The sequence below is a fragment of the Berghia stephanieae genome, chromosome 4 (assembly GCF_034508935.2).
Source record: "Berghia stephanieae isolate SIO BIC M18660-M18661 chromosome 4, UCSD_Bste_1.3, whole genome shotgun sequence".
In the NCBI taxonomy this organism is placed as follows: Eukaryota; Metazoa; Mollusca; class Gastropoda; order Nudibranchia; family Aeolidiidae; genus Berghia; species Berghia stephanieae.
This window is the reverse complement of record NC_088363.1, coordinates 14,863,498-14,890,045: the sequence shown is the minus strand read 5'-3', so window position 1 is coordinate 14,890,045 and position 26,548 is coordinate 14,863,498. Positions and strand designations below refer to the sequence as shown.

Genomic DNA, 26,548 nt, shown 5'->3' with positions numbered 1-26,548 from the left:
CTATCTATCTATCTATCTATCTATCTATCTATCTATCTATATATCTATCTATCTTTCTATCCATCTATCTATCTATCATCTATCTATCTATCTATCTATCTATCTATCTATCTATCTATCTATCTATCTATCTATCTATCTATCTATCTGTAAATCTATCTTTATATCTATCTATATGTATATCTTTATATCTATCTATCTATTTGACATAATCCAATGGTAAAAAATTATGACATGAGCGGACAGTTGATTCACATAAAATCGAATGTGATTTCCACAAATGAGTCATTGACTTTCGTTTTCACAGAAGCATGAACCGAAGAGTGAACAAATCGCTTTGCTTGCTTTTAAGAAATACAATATAATGATTTGTTTTTGTTTGGTTGTTTTGTTGCTGTTGTTGTTGTTGTTGTTGTCCTTTGTTTGTTTGGTTGTTTTGGTTTGCTTGTATAAGATTACATAGTCCGTTTCACCCTGAGATCAATCATGGTTAACTTCTGGTGCTACTTAGTAAGAACTAAGAACACTGTCCTTAAGATAGACTAATATACGATTCTTTCATCTCTTTGTATTAATTAACAGTCTTCCCCTCTGGATATAACATTAAAGAGTAATTTGTGATATAATATACGATTTTATCTATCTTTCGTTTTATCTATTTTATCTATCTATCTTTCTATCTATCTATCTATCTATCTATCTATCTATCTATCTATCTATCTATCTATCTATCTATCTATCTATCTATCTATCTATCTATCTATCTATCTATCTATCTATCTACTCTATCTATCTATCTATCTATCTATCTATCTATCTATCTATCTATCTATCTATCTCTATCTATCTATCTATCATCATCTATCTATCTATCTATCTATCTATCTATCGATCATCGATCATCGATCGATCATCGATCGATCATCTATCTATCATCATCTATCTATCTATCTATCTATCTATCTATCTATCTATCTATCTATCTATCTATCTATCTATCTATCTATCTATCTATCTATCTATCTATCTATCTATCTATCTATCTATCTATCTATCTATCTATCTATCTATCTATCTATCTATCTATCTATCTATCTATCTATCTATCTATCTATCTATCTATTTATCTATCTATCTATTCAAACATGTCTTTATTGTGGGAAATATTCTGCATATTTCATAGGACTAATAGTAAGTAAGAAATAAGAATAAATAGATAAATAAGAGATCTTTATGATCTTTCTCCGACATTTAAATTATATTCTATCGATCCCTCTATCTCTCTATCTATCTCTCTATCTATCTATCTATCTATCTATCTATCTATCTATCTATCTATCTATCTATCTATCTATCTATCTATCTATTTATCGATCTATCTATCTGTCTATTTGTCAGAATCCAAAACTAATAACATTTTGACACCAGCGGACAGTTAGTTCATTCACTACTTAAGATTCATTGCAATTTCCATTGACAATATTATCATGTTAAGAGGTAATAGTTCAAACCTGATACCCTCCATCATTTGCCACTTTGTGTCAACATTGATTCTGAAATATTTAACCGATATTTAACTTTGAATTTAAATGTGTCAATGGTTTTAGTCCCCGCATATTACGGGAACATTTTAGGTTCAATTTGACTTACAACGAAAACCTTACATTTTATTGATATTCTTCTGGAAATAAGACGAAGAAAGATTAGAAAGTCTTAAAGATTTAGTTCAAGATATTTTGACCATGCTTCTCTTTGTATGGAACTAGATATCTTGATTAGTTGATAAGAAAGTGAGAATTTCCTAAAATCTAAAATATTATTTATTCAGTACAAAATATGCCCACGGACACCTTTACAATATGTTTATATCTTTCAAAACTTACTAGAGTTTTTCACTGTCCTGTAAACAGCCTTTGAGCGTTCCTTGTCTCATGGTCACGTGGTTTTACGGCAATTTGAATAAGACACGGCAAAGCATTGGCGATTGATTTGGTGGTATATTTATTATATTCTATTATTAGTATAACTTCCATTCAAATCATTGACAAGACTTACAATCCAAAAATGAGATCGAAACTTCTGCTACTTTTGTGAACACCAATCGACCTTAACAAAAAAAGTTATTATAGTTATAGATAGTTCGAAGATGACGTCACTCAGGCCTTTGTTATTGTTTTTGCCATCCGCGTTTGTGAATTGTTCTCACTAAACTGTATTAACCAGACTATAAAAGTTCATGGTTACACAGAGTTTGTGTGTTGGTCCGTTATACTTCCGGGTGGCAATGTTGTGAACTCCTTGGCCAAGCGCATTCTAACTATCTATAGTCAAGGCGTGTGTTTATAGGTAAGCTTTTTGTGACTGAACCGAACTTTTTGTACGTGTATGCCAATCTTTATTAACAGATTCGCGTATGTATATTATAAAAAGATTCCGATTGCCAATAGATAGTATGCGCTTGGCTAAGAAACTCATAACATTGCCATCCGGAAGTATAACGGACCAACATACAAAACTGTGTGTATCCATGAACGTTTATAGTCGGGTTAATACAGTTCAGTGAGCATTACTCATAAACGCGGATGGCAAAAAACAATAACAAAGACCTGAGTGACGTCATCTTCGAACTATCTATCCAAAGTATTTGCTGGAATCTTGCACGTCGAATTCCAAGCACGCTTGAGCTGGGTGACCGAATGTATTGGTTAAAAAAAATAATTAGAATCGAGCTTTTATATAGTGCAATATCCACTAAACGTGCTCAAAGCGCTTTACAAGGAGTCCTTGGTCAACAGCAACGCAATGTAGGACAGGACATGCCGACTGTTAGGCGATATTACATTTTTTTTCTGACAGAAATAACGCTGTTAGGTACTCATTTTACACCCGAGTAAGGTGAGAGAATGTGAGTAAAGAGCCTTTTCCAACGAAACATCTATGTGCCGAGCGAGGTTCGAACTCAGGACCTTCATCGGATTTTGGCAGGCTTTGATTCCAGCGCGCTTTTTATTTGCTTCTAATAATAATGATAATAATAATAATAATAATAATAATAATAATAATAATAATAATAATAATAATAATAATAATAATAATAAAAATAATAGTAATATAATAAATAATAATAATAATAATAATAATAATAATAATAATAATAATAATAATAATAATAATAATAATAATAATAATAATAATAATAATAATAATAATAATAATAATAATAATAAATAGCACATATTATTATAGCCTTTTACCTCGTCTAATCGCTTTACATTGGTCTGTAGGAATTAGCTGAAATAAACAAATAAACAAACAAATCCTTAACTAATCTGATATAAAATGACATTTTTAAAAAGGAAAGAAGGAAGAAATGAAAGATTGAAAAAGAATACACAACAAAAAACAACTTTTATCAAGTGTTGAAAGCTATCCTACTGACCAATGAATGGCTTTAGAAATAATCACTGACTGTGAATGAGTCTAAAATTCAATAGAAGAATAAATAACTGGGTTCAATATGCCCTCATAAATGTTATTTTTTGATAGAGGTCAATGACCTCATACAGAACATTGAATTTCGTTTTCAGCACAGTATTATTTACCCAAATTTATTTTTATTAGAACAGCCAAGGCTGAATATAATATATATATATATATATATATATATATATATATATATATAATATATATATATATATATATATGTGTGTATGTGTGTGTGTGTGTGTGTGTGTGTAGTCTTGTGCTTGTGAATTACATTTAAATGCAATTGGAACAAAGAGGGCGATGAATTTTATTTCAATTACTATTATATTTTTAATGATTCATTATGTATTATGAAAATTTGTAGCCAATGAAATTTGTGTCAACTTTAATGTTGTTGTTTTTTTTAATTGTTTTTTTTTATTGTTTAAATCAATCTAGAGATCGTTTTGCTTTTCTTTTAAAAATTGCGAACTTTCGGGTGACATGAATAAACAAATTCCCTTTATTCATCCCCAAGGGGAAATTTGTCTTTAGGGTGTATTATTCCAAGGGAAAACTGGAATAACCCAGGCGTCAGCCGCAGTGCAGCGCCGCGAAGTGAGCTTGGGCGAGGTGACTTGCTCAAGGCCATACAACGAGGCAGGTAGTCGAACTCGGTACCTTTTGGCTACGAAGCAAAGACCGTACCGCTGAGCCATGCTGTCCCTCGTAAGGTGCTATCGCACACAAGTTTCATCAGGGAAGAACATTGATGCTTTGCGTAAAAACTTAATGTTTGATAAAAAATATGTCGGCTACTCTAAAATGAGTTATACAAGGTTTACTAGTCTTTATTGTTAATTGTTAATTAACGCAACACGGATAAAGTGACAATAAATACACACTCCATTGTGCTGCTCTGTTTAACCAGTTATTGACTGCCGTAACCTGAAAGGAAAAAACAACAACACATTTTTAAAAATTTGGCCAGAAAACTCGTCCTTCAAATATAGATGGATTTATATGATGACAGAAATTTTCCACCCTGGGACTTTATTAAAGACGTCGCGGAAGTCCCAGGTTTGAGAGTTTTTGCCAAGATGAGAGTCATTTGAATCGATCGGTATTCGAAAGACGATTTTTCTGGCCAAATTTTTAAATACGAGTTTTTTCCAGAGTACGGCCGTTGACTGGTTAATCCAAATTACTTTCCTACTGCTTATTTACGACATTATTATTTTATGGGATTGGGTAAATACCCTGTTTTCGGCTTGCCACGTCAATTGACGTGGAAATAGTGTAATAAAGATTACCAATATTGTCACAAATACTCGAAGCAGAAGTAAAGAACAACATTTTTGCGACTTAAACACGTTGCGGTTTTGCACGAAACTAAGCTATTCTTTCAACACCCCCTCCCCCCCCCCCCCCCCCCCCCCACCCTCTAACTCAGCCCAAATCGGATAACGAGTTTATAAGGAAAAGAACATTGATAATTATTTACTTATTTTTCTTAGAAGAGGAAATTTCGAAAATGTACAATAATTCCTTGGAAGAGGAGGAGGAGGGAGGAGGAGGGAGGAGGAGGAGGAGGAGGAGGAGGAGGAGGAGGAAGAGGAGGAAGAGGAGGAGAAGGAGGAGGAGGAGGGAGGAGGAGGGAGGAGGAGGGAGGAGGAGGAGGGAGGAGGAGGGGGGAGGAGGAGGAAGAAGAAGATGGAGGAGGAGGAGGAGGAGGAAGAAGAAGATGGAGGAGGAGGAGGAGGAAGAAGAAGAAGAAGAACTGTTGTTTTAAAAAAATTCAAACAATCAGATTCTAATGATCTTTTACTTCAGATTAATTAAACATTTAAAGACTTTTAAATGAAACCATATTCCCTTTAATCCCTTCAAAATACATTGTTATAAATTCATTTTCTTAAAAAATAAATAAACATATTGATTAAATCATTGTCGAACGCACAAAAATACCAGTTCTATTGAAATGAAATGTTGTATGAGCCAATGATTATTTGAGCATCCATCGTCCTAAACTAATTACAGTAAGAATGAGCACATTATGTTGAAATGGTCGATTTTGAAAAGAAAAAAAAAAAAAAAATTAAGCCCAGCTTGTAGGCGTAAAAAATCATTTCGAATTCGTTCTCTGTTGTCTTTAATTGATGCGAGTTTTTTTCCTTTCCCCCCCCCCCCCCCCCTAAATACTACTTAACTAGATAATAGAGTTTAAAGTACAAAAATGTCAGGATACTCGGTCATTTTTGGTACTCCCGAAAGCTAGAACGCAGAATAACTGTTGTCTCCATTGTGTTTCTAATATTTATGTTGAAAGAAGCCAATTTGACTGGTTAAAAATACTGTATATTTTTGCGCTGTATAATGCTTTATATTTCATTTTATGATGCCTTCATTACCATTGCCTTCATTCTAGTGCAGGTTTTTGTTTGTTTTGTTTTTGTTTTGGTCTTGTGGTATTGCACCCATGTTGAACGGTGCGTTGTGTCGAAGCTTCTGGGCGGGTTTGCGACCGTGCACGAGTGCGGTATCGACCATTTGGGACGCATAAGAGGCTTCTCTAACTCAATAGGGCTCAACAGTCGTGATGTCACTCCCATCGTAATGACGCATAGTAACTTAGTAACTGGTTCTAAACTATCCGAACAATGGCGGACGCCCTTATGAAATACTTCTTCGACGAGCATAAAAGTGTATCCAGAGGAGAAAAACATAATAAATCTGATCATGTTTTGACTTTTATACATTCTGATCACTTGACATGTGAAAACGTTCTAGCCAGCAGGAAGAATAAAACGTACCGATTTTCTTTGTTTAGAACCAAGCTGCTCTTTGCTGGGCGGACGTGATATCAGACTATTGAATCATGTTGATGTATTCCGTCCATGATCTATGTCATCTGTGTGAGCAAGGGACTGTAGGTTTGCAAGATCTTTTTTTGAGCTTTTATATAGCGCAATATCCACTTAACGTGCTCAAAGCGCTTTACAAGGGGTCCCTGGTCAACAGCAACATTTAACATGTAGGACGAGACATGACGCCTGTTAGGCGATATTACAATTTTTCGGACAAAGACAACGCTGTTAACGGCCAGGTACTCATTTTACACCTGAGTACGATGAGAGAATGTGAGTAAAGAGTCTTTTTCAAGGACTCAACTATGCGTCGAGCGAGGCTCGAACCCAGGACCTTCCGATCCGATAGCTAGTGTCATACCACTAGACCACATAGCCGCACTTTTCCCGACCCCAACTCCTGATTCAGATGGGTCTGCCCATCGCTTCAAGTATATCCTTTATTTTTATGTGCCTGTTTATTGTTGATCAGTCTTGATATTTGTCTCGACCTGATTGTATCAAGTCGTATGCTTTCATGGCTTTGTTTGTTGGGACATTGTGGTCTCTTCTTAGTCTGTGTTGGAATACAGCACTCGCTGGATTGTAACCGTAGCCATCGTTAACTTATTGCCTGATACTAAAACCTACAAAGGCCCATATTTTGACGTCTTTTTCAGGTTTGTGGACCGCCTAGTGAGTTTTTTTTTTTGTAGTGGTCAAGGAAACAAGTGATCTCATTGGTGACCTGTTTAATACATTTTACGATTTGTCTTTTGACGCCATTTGTTGGTCAGTGCGTAACCATTGTTAACGTATAGCCTGACACTGGAACCTCTGAGACTTAGAGTTTGACGTCATTATTTATATTATATTAGGTTTGTGCAGCGTCTAGTGAGTTGTAGAGCTCAAGGAAACAAGTGATCCCATTGGTTGAAGTGTTGAATACAACTCACGATTTGTTTTCTTTTGTGGCCAAAGACTTGTCTTTTGACGCCATTTTTGATACTCCCGAAAGCGTGCTAGAACGCAGAATAACTGTTGTCTCCAGTGTGTTTCTAATATTCATGTTGAAAGAAGCCAATTTGACTGGTTAAAATACTCTATATTTTGCGCTGTATAATGCTTTATATTTCATTTTATGATGCCTTCATTACCATTGCCTTCTTTCTAGTGTAGGTTTTATTTGTTTGTTTTTGTTTTGGTCTTTTGGTATTGCACCCTTGTTGAACGGTGCGTTGTGACGAAGATTCCGGGCGGGTTTGTGACCGTGCACGAGTGCGGTATTGAGTTTGCGTCCTGGATAGATCGTCATGACATGTGAGCATCACTAGAAGCTGCTTTTATCGGACTTGTAACTCCTTTGTTAAAGTCTCACTTTTCAGTCTTCCATTTTCATCAATTTTTCTTTTTCTTCCTTCCCGGCTTTAAGCTTAATATTTTGATTTGATTGTTTCGTTCATTTTAAGCTAAAAGCAACGTGTACTTATTTGCAGATCTAACAAACCAAATTAATATGGCCTCATTGTTGTAACTCTCAAATCAACGCAAAAAATATTGTAGACTGATAATGACTATGCTAAACAGTTAACTGCCGTAGTCTGGGGAAAAAAAAACCCCACGTATTTAAAATTTTGGCCAGAAAACTCGTCCTTCAAATGTCGACCGATTTAAATGACCCTCAACTTGGAAAAACTCTCAAACCCGAGCTCCGCGAAGTGCCAATTTTGAGAGGTTTATTTTTGCCAAGGTGAAGGTCATTTAAATCGATCGATGGTTGAAATACAAGAATTCCGGCCAATTTTTCAATAGTTTTTTTCCCCAGAGTACGATAGTAAAATGGTTAATACCGAATTGAGGAAGTGTTTTCAGACATGCAAAGCTAAACTGCGGGCACCCACATATCTGGCTTTAATTCTTTAACACTTAGGCGGAGATTGCACAGTTTTGACACCACAATCAACAGATTATGACTCTTGAAAATTTAACGGTAGGAATAAAACCTATCATAATATTAGAGACACCAGCATTTAATTGAAACTTTTTGTTGGAAATTTACAGGAAATCTGTAGGTCTGTAAATTGTTTGTACGAGAAAGTATGTTAAATTAAATATGAATATCGAGAGCATCTATAGAATCAGTGCGCTTTGTAATGCTTCAGTTATTCCCCCTTCAAGCCATATGGAGCAAAAATTCAATGCGTCTTTTTTTGTTATAGTAATCGTACAATATCCGCCAATTCCCATAGAGAGGTAAGAATTCACACCCGAATAGAATAGGGTAATTTATGGAAAGTGCCTCACCCAAGGACACAACGCCGGGACTGAACTTTTTTGTGGATATTATAATCCATAAAATCAGTAATCCCTTGATTCTCTAAGCGCCCGTGTGTGTATGTGTGTGTGTGTGTGTGTGTTTGTGTGTGGCGAGACAGCATGCGACTGAGTCAAACCGTAGCTTTAATGATCTAACCTGTTACTAACCCCAAAAAATCGTCATAAAAGAAGACAAAGATCATGGGAATAGGTTACTTATGAGTTGCAATCAATAGATCAACCAACGGAATCATTTGTTTCCTTGAGCATTTCTTATAATAACTCAGTTTTTAAAAAACTTTTGTTTGGTGATCGTCGTCTTCTTTTGTAACGATTTTGGACTCGCTACTGCTGACGAAGAGTTGGACGGGACTTTCCCATTCAGTCTGCGAGAAGTTGGTGCAGCCATTAGCAATGTTAAGAAGGGAAAAGCAGCAGGAATAAATGGCATATATCGCGATATGGTGACGCATCTGGGCCCCACGGCACGGGCCTGGCTGGCAAAGGCAATGTCTGACGTCCTTGAAAAATGAGAGCTTCCATAAGTGTGGAAGCACGCTAAGACAGTTGCCATTCTGAAGCCCAGGAAATCGACCAAGGAGGCTGATAGTTACAGCCCCGTATCACGTGTACAAACTGATGGAACGTGTATTACTGAACTGATGGGGGCCGGGCCTAGACGCAGCTCTGCCATCTGAGCAGGCGGGCATCAGAGAAGGGACGTACACAACGGAGCAGGTCATTGCCTTTAGAGAGCATATTGACGCAGGGTTTGAACGGAAACAGTAAACTGATGCTGTATTTATAGACCTATCAGCGGCATACGATACGGTCTGACGCAAAGGGTTAATGTTCAAACTTGCAAAAATCGTAAAGTGCAAAAAGACCTTGAAGCTGTTTCTTCAATCCCAGGGGAAAGACAATTCCACGTCATCCTGGGAGACACCACGAGCAAAGTCAGGAAACTGAGGAATGGGCTCCCTCAGGGATCTGTTAATGTTTACATTAGCAACATGCCGAACACTTCCTCCCTGAGGTTGGGATACGCGGACGACTGGGCACTCGTTACTCAAAGTGAAGTGTGGACCCGTCTCAAGCGCGTACTCAGTGAGGATAATGCCAGATTAAAATCCTACTTTGTCAAGTGGTACATGAAGACGAATACATCAAAAACCGTGGCTACAGCATCCCATTTATTCAATGGCTGGCACACCGTAAACGTAACGTCCGCTTTGAGGACCAGCTTCTCCCATCTGAGCCGAATCCGAATTAACCACTGTTAAAATACATCCACACCACAAAAAACTCAGATTGGGAATCTTTGAGGGGAAAGGCATCGTTTATGTTTCACTTTCTCACTATGAAAATGTTACTGCTTGAAGCTCAAGGGGAAACAACGATAATTATTGAATTGTACATTCACGTTTTTGTTTATTCACCCTAACAACGCCACTATCACATTATCTCATTCGTCTGTAGTGTTTCATTCATCCTGTTTTGTTGATAAAAGGGAAACCCGAAACGTCCACAGTATCTGTCTTCGTCTAATAAATTTAAGCTTATAATTCAATGCGTACCTATCGTTACTTTTATCACTATGAACCTTTGCGAAAATATACACTTAGCTAGAGATAAGTTCTTCAATTTAGTTTTTCTCGGCAGTATTTTTATATAAGAAATATTTATTTTAAAATTCCCCATTGCCAAAATATGGAACAGATTAAAATTTTCAAATAAAAAAGCTAAAGATATTAATGAATTTAAAATAATGTCCTTGATGGGAACTTTGTGTTTTAAAATACTTATACGATTGAGCATCCCTAATGATATGTCAATAATAAAAATTGATGTATTATAAAAACATATTATATTCTACGTTTTTACTTGTTTCTCCCTTTCCAATAGTTTTTATCTCATAGAATATACAACGTGTGATGTACTATATATTTTTTACTTTTGTTTAAATGGCATTTAAGGAACAACTGGTCCATCCCTATTTGTAATTAAAGTTATGTATGATGAAAGTTTAGAGGGGAAGAAATAGGGGGTGCAAATGTCCCGCACTCGTAATTTTAAAGATCAAATAGGTACATTTTTGGCGAGAAGAAACCGGAAACGAAAACCCGCGTTTCAGTTTCAATTTTAAGATCGTCAAAATCAAACGGATGTCTTTGAGAATAGTGAGAACTCTTTTAGGATTGAAAAGTATGAAGCATCGCATCCTAATCCCAAACAGCAAAACCACGGGTGGTGTAAATTAATGGTCGAAATAAATGTAATGGGAAATAGGAACCAATTTGTTGTCATTATCATCATTACTGTTGTAATTCACTGGAAATTGGCAACGGACCAATCTGCCTTGGGCTGACTAAATATTTTCACATATCTAGTCCATCTTCATAAAAATGGCCCATGATTTTCTTTTATCTTTTCTTTATTTCGTTTGTTTATGTCTGTTCGAATGAGGCGACGTAATCTGTTTTATATTATAATATTGGAAATTAATAGGGCGACCTGGTTTTGTCAACTACTTTCAGTATTTCGATTTTTGTGATTTGGTCAGTATCATTAACCTCCTTATTGCCCATTTGGGGAAAAGAATTAATATGGATGATTCATATTGACATCTGAGGTTTTTTTGACACAATTTCGTAAACAAATACCCTCATTTCAGAGAGTGAGATCCTTGCCTTTTTGAAACAAACAAAACAAATAAAAAAAAAACAAAACAAAACACAAAAACACAGCAAAAAAAAAAAAACCCAACTAAAAACAAACCAAAATACAACCACCCCCCCCCCCACCAAAAAAAACAGAACAAAAACAAAAACAAAAAAACAAAAACAAACAAACAAATAAAACCCCCCAAAACTATCCAAAAATAAATAAATATGACTGTGCAGTCTGTATGGACGCTTGCTGTGAATGTGTGCGTAACTTCGAGTTTGTCAGTCTGTTTCTATTATCCAGTTAGTAATCTGACTCCATAAATCTCTTTCTAGTGCAAGTGTTCTTAGCTTTAGTATATTAGGGTGTTGAGGCAGTTGGATGTTTCCTTGTGCTCTTGGAATAAGTTCTTCGGTTGTTGTTTTTAAATGTATTTGATATTTTTTGAGATCTTGATTCAATGTTGTTGGAAGTGAAGTTGATGAACGCCCTCTATCCAAAAATAACATTTAAGGTTATTCAACTTTTTTGTGAGTTGGTACGTTATATTCGGCTGGTGGACGTTGTGAGCATTATACCTCTCCACATAGCATCGATAATTAACAGTTACTTTATTATTCGAGGCTGCCTTTTTGTTATTATCCATGTCAAAATGTGTTTTAGCCTTTGATGACACTGGTTATGTCACTCCGTCCTACTTGTATTACAACCCGGCTCATGATCATGATAACCTTTTATACCACGAAAGTGGGAATCGGATATTCTGGAAGGGAGAGTGTTGACTAATTGGGTAATACACACTAAACAATGACACAGCTGTGTCAGAATTGGGATGTAAATTGGTATAATATTAATTTTGATAACTCGTAATCTCAACGTTGTCATGGACGGCAATGTCCAGATTATGAATTTTTTGACTTATGTTGTCTTACATACAAGATTGCTGCTATGAACTCTTTAGTTAATTTCTTTGAACTTAAATAAAAACAAATCAAACAAAGACAAAAAACAACAACAAACAAACAAACAAACAAACAAACAAACAAAAGGATACAACAACAACAATAACAACAACAACAAAAATAATTCCAGGAGGTCTGAAGTTCGATTCACAGTCAAGGCAGGCAGATTTTTGGGGGATGATATTTTTTCTTGTATTTTGCTTTCTGCTCTGCACTGTTTCATATTTGCCTTTTCAGACTATTATCCCACACACTGACTGCTCCCAGAATGGTTCCTTTGATATTTATAGTTAGAACGAAGATGACTTCACTCAGGACTTTGTTATTGTTTTTTTGCCATGTTTTTGAATAATTCTCACTAAACTGTATTAACCAGATCAGATGCTTTTTGCCATCCGCGTTTATGAGTAATTCTCACTTAACTGTATTAACAACGCTATAAAAGTTCATGATTTCGCATCGTTTTGTGTGTTGGTCGTTATACTTCCGGATGGCAATGTTTTTAGCTTCTAAGCCAAGCGCATATTCTATAAACGTTCATGGTTACACATAGTCTTGTATGCTGGTCCGTTATACTTCCGGATGGCAATGTTAAGAGCTTCTTAGCCAAGCTCATACTAGAGAGGTTGCGCAAGCGGGGACGATTAGAGACTAGACGACGATTGGGAATTTTTTGGAAGCTTTAACTCTGCCCACTTGTCATTATGACATCCGAAATGCTATCGTGGTCTACATCTACGCCAGAATAGAAATAGAGGGTGGAGCCTACCATGATATAACACTTTAAGAAGCCCTAATTTCATCATAAAAGTTCTGTCCACTGACAGGTGGGTGGGTATCGCTTTCCAGAACCGATGTCCTGATATGAGATCCTGAGGTTTTTGACCAATCATCGATTGCTCTTTTGATAGCTCGCTATAGCTCGCTTGTCAACTTGTGTCAGCTCATCCCTTGATTTATGTACATGCATCACAGGCGGTATTGGTTTGCCTGGTTTTAATGTGGCGATTACTTTGGCATGTTTCCAAATTTGTGGGTATGTGCCCTTTTCCGTGATGTCTGTCATAGTATTTGCCAGCCAGTTTATTGTTTCTGGTCCAAAATTAGTAATCATGGTATATTCCATCAATGCCAGCAGCTTTGCCATTTTTTATTTTCTTTATAGCTCTTTTCATTTCATTAATCGTTATTGGGACAATTAAAAACATGCTATGGTCAGGCAAAGTTTTCAGGGTCTTTTGATATTCTTTTCTTTCATTTTCAAATTGATGGTTTGGGATGTGTTGTCCCCGTTGTTTAATTTCTTTGGCAATTTCGTCGGCTGCCATCTGGAAGGGGGGGGGGATTTTGTTTGACGAGCCTCAGGGTTGATCTTTTTGACGGTTTTCCCTGCATGACGGCTGGAGTGACTGAGGTCAACAGTTTCTACCCATCTCTCTTTTCGGCTTTCATGTAATGTGTTCAGTAGTTCTTCTACTACCTGTTCATTGTGTCTCCTCATATTTTTTCAGCAATTCTTTGCTTCGCTCATTCCAGCATGGGATGTATTGTTTTCTAAAACCCCTGGGTATGGTGTTCTTTGCGGAGTTTAGGACAAGTTTGTTAAATCTCCCTATATTCTCAGTTTTAGGGGATCCTTTGGCAGGTTTTGTCAATTTCATCAGCGAAAGCTTTCCAATTTGCTTTTCTGAAATTCCACCTTGGATTGGGCAGGGTGTTCATGATTGGGATTTGGATTCCAGTTCTAACAAGGACTGGGCGGTGTTGGCTGTGAGGAAAATCTCCCATGATTTCTCTAGTTGACTTCAGCAAATTTCCATTTGGGTCCTTTGTTACAAACACGAGGGGTATAGTCTTTGCACCAACGGGCCGATCTCAAAGTTCCTTTGTCTTTGGGGTTGTAATTGTGTGTTAGGTCATTAAAGTTTGCCCATTGTGAGATCTCATTCCCTGGAGTGTCATTTTTGTTGTAACCCCATTCTGAATGGTGGATGTTGAAGTCTCCCATGATTATGGATGGGTTATTTACATGGTTTTTAGGGTAAGAGGCCCAGTTAAGATTTGGTGGTTTGTATACATTAGTAATTTCAGTGTCACCAAATTTAATAGTGATTCTTTGTGTGTCGTTGATTTCTGTGCTGCCTCCGAGGTCAGTGACTTGGGCTGCTGCTCTGACATAAGTGATGATGCCATATTGCCTATGATGCTGTTTGTTTATTATGTGATACTCCTGGATATTGTATCTTGAGGGAGGGGCAGTGTCATCGAGATGAGTTTCCTGGAGGAGGACAATGTCAACATCATATTTTTGAGTACATGGGTTGACGAAATGAATTTGGAGGTATAGCCATACGCTACTACTACTACTACTACTACTACTACTACTACTACTACTACTACTACTACTACTACTACTACTACTACTACTACTACTACAACAAAACAACTAACACTACTACTACTAACTACTACTACTACTACTACTACTACTACTACTACTACTACTACTACTACTACTACTACTACAGGCGGTATTTGTTGTGTAACTTCAAAGACCACGGTTGGCCGAAAGCGATGAATGATTATGTAATACCAAAAGCCCTGTGGCGTGGAGAACGAGGTCTTATATGTAAAGTTATGTCACTATCTCAACATTCATGACTTATTTAGTAAGGCTGGACTCACAATCAAAAAACGAAATCTGTATTTTAAACTCTTGAATCAAACGAGATAAATCTGCGCGTTCGTCTCATTGAGAAATGAAATATGATATATAAATAAAAAAACATCGACCAGAAAATAAGGAAATTATCATAAAATTATAAAATTTGAAAAGCTATTTTCAAAATCAAATCTATTACAAAAAGGTTATTTCTAGATCGATTTTTCTATTGGATTTGTCGAAAATACTTAACGAAAGACCAACCCACTGTCTAACTGCAGCGAGCAATTAACCAGTAGATTTTTGACCAATCAATACATGGAATTTGTGATACACCTTCACACGGGCTCGGATAAGCATAGTTGGTTATTTATAAACAATTACGTGAATGGAACCGACCTCTCTGGGATCATTTTTACTGTTTTTATATCGCCAAATGGGTGACATGATTTTCTCGATCATCTTATAAACGTTTGAATTTACACATAGTTTTTTTGTGTGTTGGTTCTATTAATCAAGCGGTAGAACAGTGGGTATTTTACTGAGACACATTCCATCGGTAGTAAACCCTGTGTAGGTTGCTATGTCAACCAATCACTGGCATTGTTTACAGTATGACGACTGTCCGAGAGGCGTGGTTATCTAAGTGTCTATTGCTGTTCTCAGTTCAACCCGTTAGTTAGTAGTCATGATAAAAATACCGACCTAATACGATTCAATAGTCTGATGTCACGCCGCCTGGCAACGGCGGCCATCTTGGTTCTAAACAAAGAAAATCATTATTTTATTTTTCATGCTGGCTAGAACTTTTCATATGTCTTGTGATCAGAATGTGTAAAAATCAAAACATGATCAAATGTATATGTTTTTTTCCCCTCTGGATACCCTTTATACTCGCCGGAGAAATATTTCATACGGGCGTCCGCCATTGTTCCGATAGTTTAGAGCCAGTGTTACTAAGTTACCATGCGTCATTAGGAAGGAAGTGACGTTACGACTGTGAATAGTATTTGTGAGTTGGAGTAAAGGGTGGGAGGGAAGGGGGGGGGGGGGGGAATCCCTGGTAAATTTAATGTCAATTCAACCATCTAACATTTGAGCTACTATTGATGCTATGCGTTAAGGTAAAATAGTCACAACATCCACCAGCCGGGTATAACGCAGCTATGTGTTACCTTAACCGTTTATTATAGCAAGGCTTGTGAGAGCGGTACCGTTGTTATCCGGTCTGTCGTACTCTGACAAAAACACAAAAGCTTTTTTTTTAATTTTGGCCAGAAAACTCATCTCTCAACTATCGATCTATTAAAATGACCCTCTTCTTGGCTAAAACTCTCAAATTTGGGACCTCCGTGAAATCCCAGGTTTGAGAGTTTTTTGGTAAGATGAGGGTCGTTTTAATCCGGTGAAATACGAAGGACGAGTTTTCTGGCTAAAATTTTAAATACGTGTTTTTTTCCAGAGTATTATATTGCAGTTGTGCTCTGTGACTTGACACATTTAGATGGTCATTGACCTTACGTGGTGCTGACACTACTTAATGGTCAACCGAGTGCAAGGATCGTGTTTTGGTGGCAACCGTGATCCATAGTGTCAATTCAGTTTTACATATCATAACAAACACGCCTTAATATCAAATTAAATTTACAGTAAAACCCCATTAGACCACGATAGCTTGGACAATTGATGCTATGTGTTTAGTTAAAAACTCATGACATTCGCCAGCCGGATATAGATAGAATGCGCTTGGCCAAGGAGTTCACAACATTGCCATCCGGAAGTATAACGGACCAACACACAACTCTGTGTAACCATGAACTTTTATAGTCTGGTTAATACAGTTTAGTGAGAACAACTCACAAACGCGGATGGCAAAAACAATAACAAAGGCCTGAGTGACGTCATCTGCATACTATCTATAGATAGTTCGAAGATGATGTCACTCAAGTCTTTGTTATTGTTTTTTTTGCCATCCGCTTTTATGAGTAATTCTCACTAAACTGTATTAACCTGACTATAAACGTTCATGGTTACACATAATTTTGCGTGTTTGTCCGTTATACAATGTTGTGAACTTCTTAGCCATGCGCATACTATCTATAGATAGAATGCGCTTGGCCAAGGAGTTCACAACGTACCCAACCACAAAACTATGTATAGATAGTATGCAGATGACGTCACTCAGGCCTTTGTTATTGTTTTTGCCATCCGCGTTTGTGAGTTGTTCTCACTAAACTGTATTAACCAGACTATAAAAGTTCATGGTTACACAGAGTTTGTGTGTTGGTCCGTTATACTTCCGGATGGCAATCTTGTGAACTCATTGGCCAAACGCATTCTATCTATAGATAGTATGCGCTTGGCTAAGAAGCTCATAACATTGCCATCCGGAAGTATAACGGACCAACACACAAAACTGTGTGTATCCATGAACGTTTATAGTCAGGTTAATACAGTTCAGTAAGCATTACTCATAAACGCGGATGGCAAAAAACAATCACAAAGACCTGAGTGACGTCATCTTCGAACTATCTATAGCCTTGAACGTTTATATTCTGATTGATACAATTTAGTGAGAACTAATCATAAAAATTGCTGGCTAAAAACAATAACAAGGAGCGAAGTGGCGTCGATTTCGTTCCTTCTATATAACCGATAGCAGGAGACTGGTTAAGTCATGATAGCCTTGCCGCTGCGCAGCCTTCGTTAACTTAGAGCTTGACACTTACCCAAAAATTACATCAAAATACAAGGCGACTATCACCAAAAGAGAGCGAATCTTAAATTATATAGAAGAAGAAGAAGGTGAGCTTTTATATAGCGCAATATCCACTAAACGTGCTCGAAGCGCTTTACAAGGGGGTCCCTAGCAAACAGCAACACTCAATATTATGTAGAACGAGACATGACGCCTGTTAAGCGATATTACACCTCTTTTTTTTCGGACATAGACAACGCTGTTAACAGTCAGGTACTCATTTTACACATGGGTACGGTGAGAGAATGTGAGTAAAGAGTCTTTTTCAAGGACTCAACTATGCGCCAAACCCAGGACCTTCCGATCCGAAAGCGAGAGACCACATAGCAACATATCGAAGAGATCAACAAACTGGCTCATTTGTTTCCTTGAGCACTACTAACGACTACTCACTCGCCGTTGCACTAACCATAAAAGGACGTCAAAATACAAGCCCTTGTGTCAGGTTATAGATAGTTCGAAGATGACGTCACCCAGGTCTTTGTTATTGTTTTTTTTTGCCATCCGCGTTTATGAGTAATGCTCACTGAACTGTATTAACCCGACTATAAACGTTCATGGATACACACAGTTTTGTGTGTTGGTCCGTTATACTTCCGGATGGCAATGTTATGAGCTTCTTAGCCAATTACTTCGACATACACCATTGATCGTAAAACATGTGTAGTTTGATATGCTAACCAACCTGTCATTGTTTACATTATGACGACTGTCCAAAAGGCGTGGTTATCTATGTGTCTATTCAAGGCACGGTAGGTCGAGTTTACATAGAGCGTGTCACATCGCTGTAACTATAAGTAAACACATTAAGGAATATAGATAGTTTGCGCTTGGTTAAGAAGCTCACAACATTGCCATTCGGAAGTATAACGAAAAAACACACAAAACTATGTGTAACTTTAAACTTTTATAGATAGTATGCGCTTGGCTAAGAAGCTCATAACATTGCCATCCGGAAGTATAACGGACCAACACACAAATCTGTGTGTATCCATGAACGTTTATAGCAAAGAGCGTGTAGGTAACGATTGTTAGGTTACCAAGAGCTCTCACTTCCCGCTTTTGGTGAAGCCAAGCATCTTCCGTCTTCTACTCGTATTTTCTTCATTGTATCAGTAAGCCTAGCGCGCATGATACACGCGGAGCACACCCACCTCGCTGTCTCGCCTGGCACGCCACAATAGCATTGCGGTTAAGAGAAGTGAGAGCTCTTGGTAACTACGTTACCCTACACACTCTTTGTTTATAGTCAGGTTAATACAGTTCAGTGAGCATTACTCATAAACGCGGATGGCACAAAACAATAAAAAAAGACCTGAGTGACGTCATCTTCGAACTATCTCTAGTCTGGTTCAGACAGTTTAGTGAGAATTACTCCAAAACGCGGATGGCAAAAAAAACCCCCAAAAAAACCAATAACAGAGACCTGAGTGACGTCGTCAGATTCATTCTATCTATACCATATTTGTGACACACAGTTTTGCATGTTGATTAATTTGGCTGGTGGGTCTTGTGAGCATTTTACCTAAATGCATAGAGTCAATAATAACAGTTATTAATTGCGACTATATATAATCAAGACACGTTAGGTCGAGTAGACGGGGAGCGTGTCATATCGTTATAAGTAAACATATTAAGGAATATCGAATGCGTAATGTTTGGACAGGGATGTGTTCACTTTGTTTATTATGCCATTTAGAAAAAAAATCGTGTTACACACCCGGCGTTCTGAATGTTTACTTATCATTATTGGTCGGGAGGGTACTGTGCGATTCAGTCAAGTGTGATACACAGCCACAAAAGGTGTTGTAGATAGTGTGCGCTTGGCTAAGAAGCTCACAACATTGCCATCCGGAAGTTTAACGGACCAACACACAAAACTGTGTGTATCCATGAACGTCCATAGCCTGGTTAATACAGTTTAGTCAGAAGTATTCGTAAACATAGACGGCAAAAAAAAAAAAAAAAAAAAACAATAACAAAGACCCGAGTGACGTCAACTTCATTCTACCTATATCGGTGTGGAGAGGAAAACAGAGGGAGTGAATGTGACGAGTTGAAAATGGGACAACACAAAGTAAACGTTTCGTGACAACACAAAGTAAACGTTTCGTGCTTTGGCCTTCTTCTGGTTGTTGACTACTACTACTACTACTACTACTACTACTACTACTACTACTACTACTACTACTACTACTACTGCTGCTGCTACTGCTACTACTACTACTACTACTACTACTACTACACTACCTACTACTACTACTACTACATACTACTACTACTACTACCTACTACTACTACTACTACTACTACTACTACTACTACTATACTACTACTACTACTACTAACTACTACTACTACTACTACTACTACTACTACTACTACTACTACTACTACTACTACTACTACTACTACTACTACTACTACTACTACTACTACTACTACTACTACTACTACTACTACTACTACTACTACTACTACTACTACTACTACTACTACTTACTACTACTACTACTACTACTACTACTACTACTACTATACTACTACTACTACTACTACTACTACTACTACTACTACTACTACTACTACTACTACTACTACTACTACTACTACTACTACTACTACTACTACTACTACTACTACTACTACTACTACTACTACTACTACTACTACTACTACTACTACTATTACTACTACTACTACTATCACTTAATGTTATTTATATTGATTGTCATGAGTGGGCCGTGAGGTCACTTCGGTTTTGTTGGCAACAAACATCGCCAGATGATTCAGTTTATTTTTGTAACAAGTATCTACTACCAAATGTATGTCTTGTTACATCAGTTGACACTATACAATCATAGAGGTAATAGTGTGATGACATTGAGGCGAAAAATGTCTCCAGTGATGTCTTTTCCATTTCAGGTTGTCATCAAGCATCGCTAGATTAATTTTTTTTCGTAACAAGTACCAGACAAGCTATGGCATATCAATAAGTTACATCGGCTAATAATATGCAGTCATAAATATTGCCGTTGTTTTTAAAAACACAGTATCTATATGCAATGTTAACCAAAAAGCACATACTGTGTTCTTTAATACAACGGCAGAATAGTGGGCTGAGATTGCTGCGAAAAAGGTCTCTTTACTTACTTGACTTAATCCTCTTCGTTCCTTGTGGAACACAATAAATAACAATGTGAAATTGAAGGTAAGCTTCAATTTAATATACGAAAACAGATAAAACTGACGTTTCGGATTTCCCCTTTCATCAACAAAACAGGATGAGTGAAACATTACAGACGAATGAGATATTGTGGCAGTGGCGTTGGCGCCATCTCATTCGTCTGTTGTGTTTCATTCATCCTGTTTTGTTATTAAAGGGGAAACCCGAAACGTCCATTTTATCTGTTTTCGTATATTATGTAAATTGAAGCTTACATTCAATTTCACATTGTTATTTATTTCTTTGAGCTTCGAGCAGCAACATGTACATTACCCTTGTGGAACATAGGGCCTCTACGAGCGTCCGCCATCTACTTCTGTCCTTGAACATCTTCTTAGTAGCCTCCCAAGTGAAGCCTGCCATTTTCATTTCGTCTGACAGTGAGCATGAACGCCTCCATGTCTGTTTTGGACTCCCCGAAAAAAGGTCTCTAGTGATGTCTAAACAGCTCGGGTTGTCAACATAGATAGATATATTCTGTTTATTTTTGTGACAAGTACGAGTACAATGTTTTGGCATATCAAGTTACATCAGCTATGATATGCAATCATAAATAGTAGGCTGAAATAGGATGGTAACTTAGTAACTGGCTCTAAACTTTCAGAGCAATGGCGGACGCCCTTATGAAATATTTCTCCGACGAGCATAAAAGCGTGTCCAGAGGAAAAATAAACATTATAAATCTGATCATGTTTTGAATTTTACACATTCTGAACACAAGACATATGAAAAGTTCTAGCCAGCATGAAGAATAAAAAGTACCGATTTTCTTTGTTTAGAACCACGATGGCTGCCGTTGCTGGGCGACGTGACATCAGACTATTGAATCCAATTGAGGCGAAAAAGGTTTCTAGCGATCTCTAAACAGTTCGGGTTGTCAGCAAACTAAAAACAACGCCAGATTCGGTTAGTTAATGTGGATTGTCAACAAACAATCGTAGAATATGTCAAGCTTGTTTTTTTGTGGATTGTTGTGATCGTGTTAAGGGTGTCAAAACAAGTTCATGTTTGTTCTGGGGCATTTTGTTTTTTGTCGATTGTCAACAAGCATCGTTAAATTCCATTTGTGCGGCTATGTGGTCTAGTGGTATGACACTCGCTTTCGGATCGGTAGGTCGTGGGTCCGAGACTCGCGTTCGGCGCATAGTTGAGTCCTTGGAGAAGGCTCTTTACTCACATTCTCTCACCGTACTCAGGTGTAAAACGAGTACCTGGCCGTTAACAGCGTTGTCTTTGTCCAAAAAAAATTGTAATATCGCCTAACAGGCGTCATGTCCCGTTCTAAATGTTACGTCTTGCTGTTGGCCAGGGACCCCTTGTAAAGCGCTTTGAGCACGCTAGTGGATATTGCGCTATATAAAAGCTCAATTTTGTTAATGTTTTTTTTTTTAATTTTTTTTTTTTTTTTTTTTTTTTGTAACAAGAGAAGTCAAGTTATGGCATTTGGCATATCAAGTTACATCAGCTGGTACAATGCAATCATAAATTCTATTAAAATTTGGCATAGGATTCCGTGGCGATTATGCAGTATGGATTACATTGTTACATTCTCTCGTCTTTAGTGACGATCATAAAGAATGTCATTGAACCTGATAGTACTAAACACTTATTATCACGGGTGGGTTGTAGTACTAGTCCTTAAGAGGCATTAAGCCCGTGGAGCCGAAGTTTATACCGCTTTAATAGCATGATATTGATAATTCTAATTGCTTGAAACCTTTTTATAGGACGCTAGTCTATCGCAAAGTGCTTTCCGCCAAATCTAACTTACACAGCTACCCAATAACTGCTGAGTAATCCTAAGGGGGGGGGGGGGGGACAGGAAGAAATCTCGTTTTCACTCGGACTCGATCTCGGTCCCTTGACGTGTGAACCGAGCTTCTTACCAATTGCCTATCGAGATCCCCTTCTTTGGGTAAAATACTCGACACATTTCCTCCACTCGACTCAGTCATGGCCGAATCCTTGCTACAGGCAACGAGAGGTACTGTGCGAATGTTGGTAAAACAAGAACTCTCTCTCTCTCTCTCTCTCTCTCTCTCTCTCTCTCTCTCTCTCTCTCTTCCTCCTCTCTCCTCTCCTTCTCTCCTTCCTCTTCTATTTTTTCCCATACCCCTCACTTCGCTTTCTTTCTACCCTCACTCTCTCCTCCTCTCTCTCTCTCCTCTCTCTCCTCTCTCTTCTCTCTCTCTCTCTCCTTTTCTCTCCTAATCACTCTCTTCGCTGTTCTATTTTTACTCTCTCCTCTCTCTCTCTCTCTCTCTCTCTCTCTCTCTCTCTCCACCCACCCTTCTTTCTCGTCTGGAATCAACATCCCCAATACATACATATTTGATCAAAATTATAGCCAAATACAATTCAATATAATATTTTAAAGAAAAATATAAAAAATGAATTTTTTAAAAAGCAATCAAAAGAACAAAAAGAAAACAAAAACAAATAAAAAAACAAAAACAAAAACAAAACAAAAACAACAACAAAACAAAACGAAAACAAAAAAGCAAACAACAAACAAGAGAGAGAGAGAGAGAGAGAGAGAGAGAGAGAGAGAGAGAGAGAGAGAGAGAGAGAGAGAGAAAGAGAGAGAGAATAAAAAAAAGAAATGAAAAAAAAACAAAACAAACAAAAGAAAACAAGAGTGTTGCAACAAGCGACTATAGAAAAACTCGGCGAAATAAGCAGACACAAATTAAATGACTCAGATCAGTTTGTGTATACCACCTTCCCTGTTAATAGTTGTATATATATATATATATATATATATATATATATATATATATATATATATATATATATGTGTGTGGTGTGGTGATGTGTTGATGTGCCTAATTTGCCGTAGGTACTCCGAAAAAACACGTATTTAAAATGTTGGGCCCAGATAAACCCTCCTTCAAATATCGATCCATTAAAATGAGCCTCATCTTGGCAAAAAAACATCAAACCTGGGACTCTGCGTTTTTGCCAAGATGAGGCTCATTTTAATCGATCGATATTTGAAGGAGGGGTTATCTGGGCCCCAAAATTTTAAATACGTGTTTTTTCGGAGTGCGGCGGTTAATAGAGCAAGAGTTTGAATGACGGGTTGTATGTAATTAACTGTGATAATGGGTTCAATTAGAGATTTGACATTCCCCACGACACGTTTCACATCCTCCTACGTGCAATATGGTGCACCAGTTTAATCACATAGAAAGTAGAAAGGGCATTGGAAGTAATTTAAAATAGATATTATTATTCTCCCCCTCTTCCTGAATAGTAACGCGTAATGATATCAAGTTTACAATAATAATAATAATAATAATAATAATAATAATAATAATATAATATAATAATAATAATAAATAATAAATAATAATAATAATGATGATGATGATGATGATAATTGATGATGATGATGATGATGATGATGATGATGATGATGATGATGATGATGATAATAATAATAAATTGCGCTTACACAGCGCATATTCTCATTGGAAGGCTTTATGCGCTTTCAAATAAAATCTCGAGAATTAAAAGAAACATGAAAACATGACATACAAATATAACTGACAGGTCTATACAATATAGGCAAGTAAATGATATATGATATAAAAATACAATGAAATTTGGTTACACTTAACAGGGACATAAATAGATACATTAGAATTGTATAATAAGTTGAATTATTAGTTGTGATTGATTAAAACCAATAAACGAATAGAGGGTATGAAAAATAAAATTATCTCACAACATTTTTGTTTTATTTCTAATGATCAAATCTTATAACATAACATAATATAACATAACATAACATAACATAACATAACAGATGGTACAGGGCAAAATAGGATAAAATCCCTTGAATGCCCTTAATGTTAATAGTAATACTATCTCTATTGATTAAAGATTACAATAATGATACACGTGGTAAGATAGTATTTCAACTTAAATGTACTCATGTATATTATGTGATGTAAAAACATATATATCTTTAACCGTGACATGCAAAGCACACACACACACACACACACACACACACACACACACACGCACACACACGCGCGCGCGCATATAGAAGATTACAATGATAAGGTAACAATGCATAATATATGCATGCATGATTGTAAGCCATGTCAACAGAATTTGTTGCAAAGGTACGTTTTTAAATGTTTTTAAAAAGAATATTTTGAGTTTAAAAATCTAATGTTCTCGGGCAGGCTGTTCCAAATTTGAGGCCCTGCAAAATTAAAAGATCTTTCATCAAATGTTTTTAGCTTTACTTTGGGTTTTTTAAAAAAAAAGACACTGATTTAGACGATCGTAACTTGCGCCCAGGTGAATAAAAGTTAGATGATATTTAACCATCTCCTTACCAACTATAGGAAAATCGTCACATTCGTTTCGATAAACCAACATTTTTCTTATTCAAATTTCTTTTGTACATCATAAAATTGAAAGAAAATAAACACAGTGTATTGTAGACAAGTTTTACTAAAGAGATTATGTATCGCAAGAATTTTACTACTATTGTTTTTGAGTGATAAAAAATATATTTTTGCGTTAGTGGGGTGTGAAGTTTTGGGGAGAATCCTGAAAATAGCTGGTAAGGAGAGAGTTTAGATAGGATGGTGCTTCGTTTATTTTCTATAGAAATAATATGGGGCAAATACATGCTATTGTATAATTAATACGTGCCTCAACAGGCAACCGATCAAGATTCTTGAGTGATTTTCTGCCACTCTATAAAATGAGGGTCATTTTAATCGATCGATAATTGAAGAACGATTTTAATGGCCAAAATTTTTAAAAATAAATTCCCACAGAGAACGGCAGATTTGCGTCTTTTCGATGGATACTAAAACAATTATTTGGCCATCATTACCACAGCTATAGATAGAATGCGCTTGGCCAAGGAGTTCACAACATTGCCATCCGGAAGTATAACGGACCAACACACAAACTCTGTGTAACCATGAACTTTTATAGTCTGATTAATACAGTTTAGTGAGAACAACTCACAAACGCGGATGGCAAAAACAATAACAAAGGCCTGAGTAACGTCATCTGCATACTATCTATTGTAAACATTTCTATTTCTTTTTGATCAACACACAAATAATATTGCAGTCTCAAGCAGTGGGGTATATTTGAAGAAGATAATGATGATGTTGATGATGATGTTGATGATGATGATGATGATGATGATGATGATGATGATGATGATGATGATGATATAGAGATGTGATGATGATGATGAGGTTGAAGAAGAAGAAGAAGAAGAAGAAGAAGAAGAAGAAGAAGAAGAAGAAGAAGAAGAGAAGAAGAAGAAGAAGAAGAAGAAGAAGAAGAAGAGAAAGAAGAAGAAGAAGAGAAGAGAAGAAGAAGAAGAAGAAGAAGAAGAAGAAGAAGAAGAAGAAGAAGAAGAAGAAGAAGAAGAAGAAGGAGGAGGAGGAGGAGGAGGAGGAGGAGGATGAGGAAGAGGAGGAGGAGGAGAAGAAGAAGAAGAGGGAGGATGAAGAGGAGGAGGAGGATGAAGAGGAGGAGGATGATGATGATGATGATGAGGATCGACGACGATGACGACAAGGTGTAACAGAAAAAAAACAAGAACTACCACTTTTCATTAACAAACAATTAACACCATTTTCCTTGTGTCTTTTTCAG

At 36.9% G+C, this 26,548-nt stretch overlaps 1 protein-coding gene across 3 annotated transcripts in view; it reads left to right on the top strand.

The window, feature by feature from the left end:
* The window catches only part of LOC144970073 (solute carrier family 12 member 9-like), a 92,264-nt gene that overhangs the window by 8,021 nt on the left and 57,695 nt on the right, over positions 1-26,548 (top strand). The gene's annotated exons all lie outside the window — the stretch shown is intronic.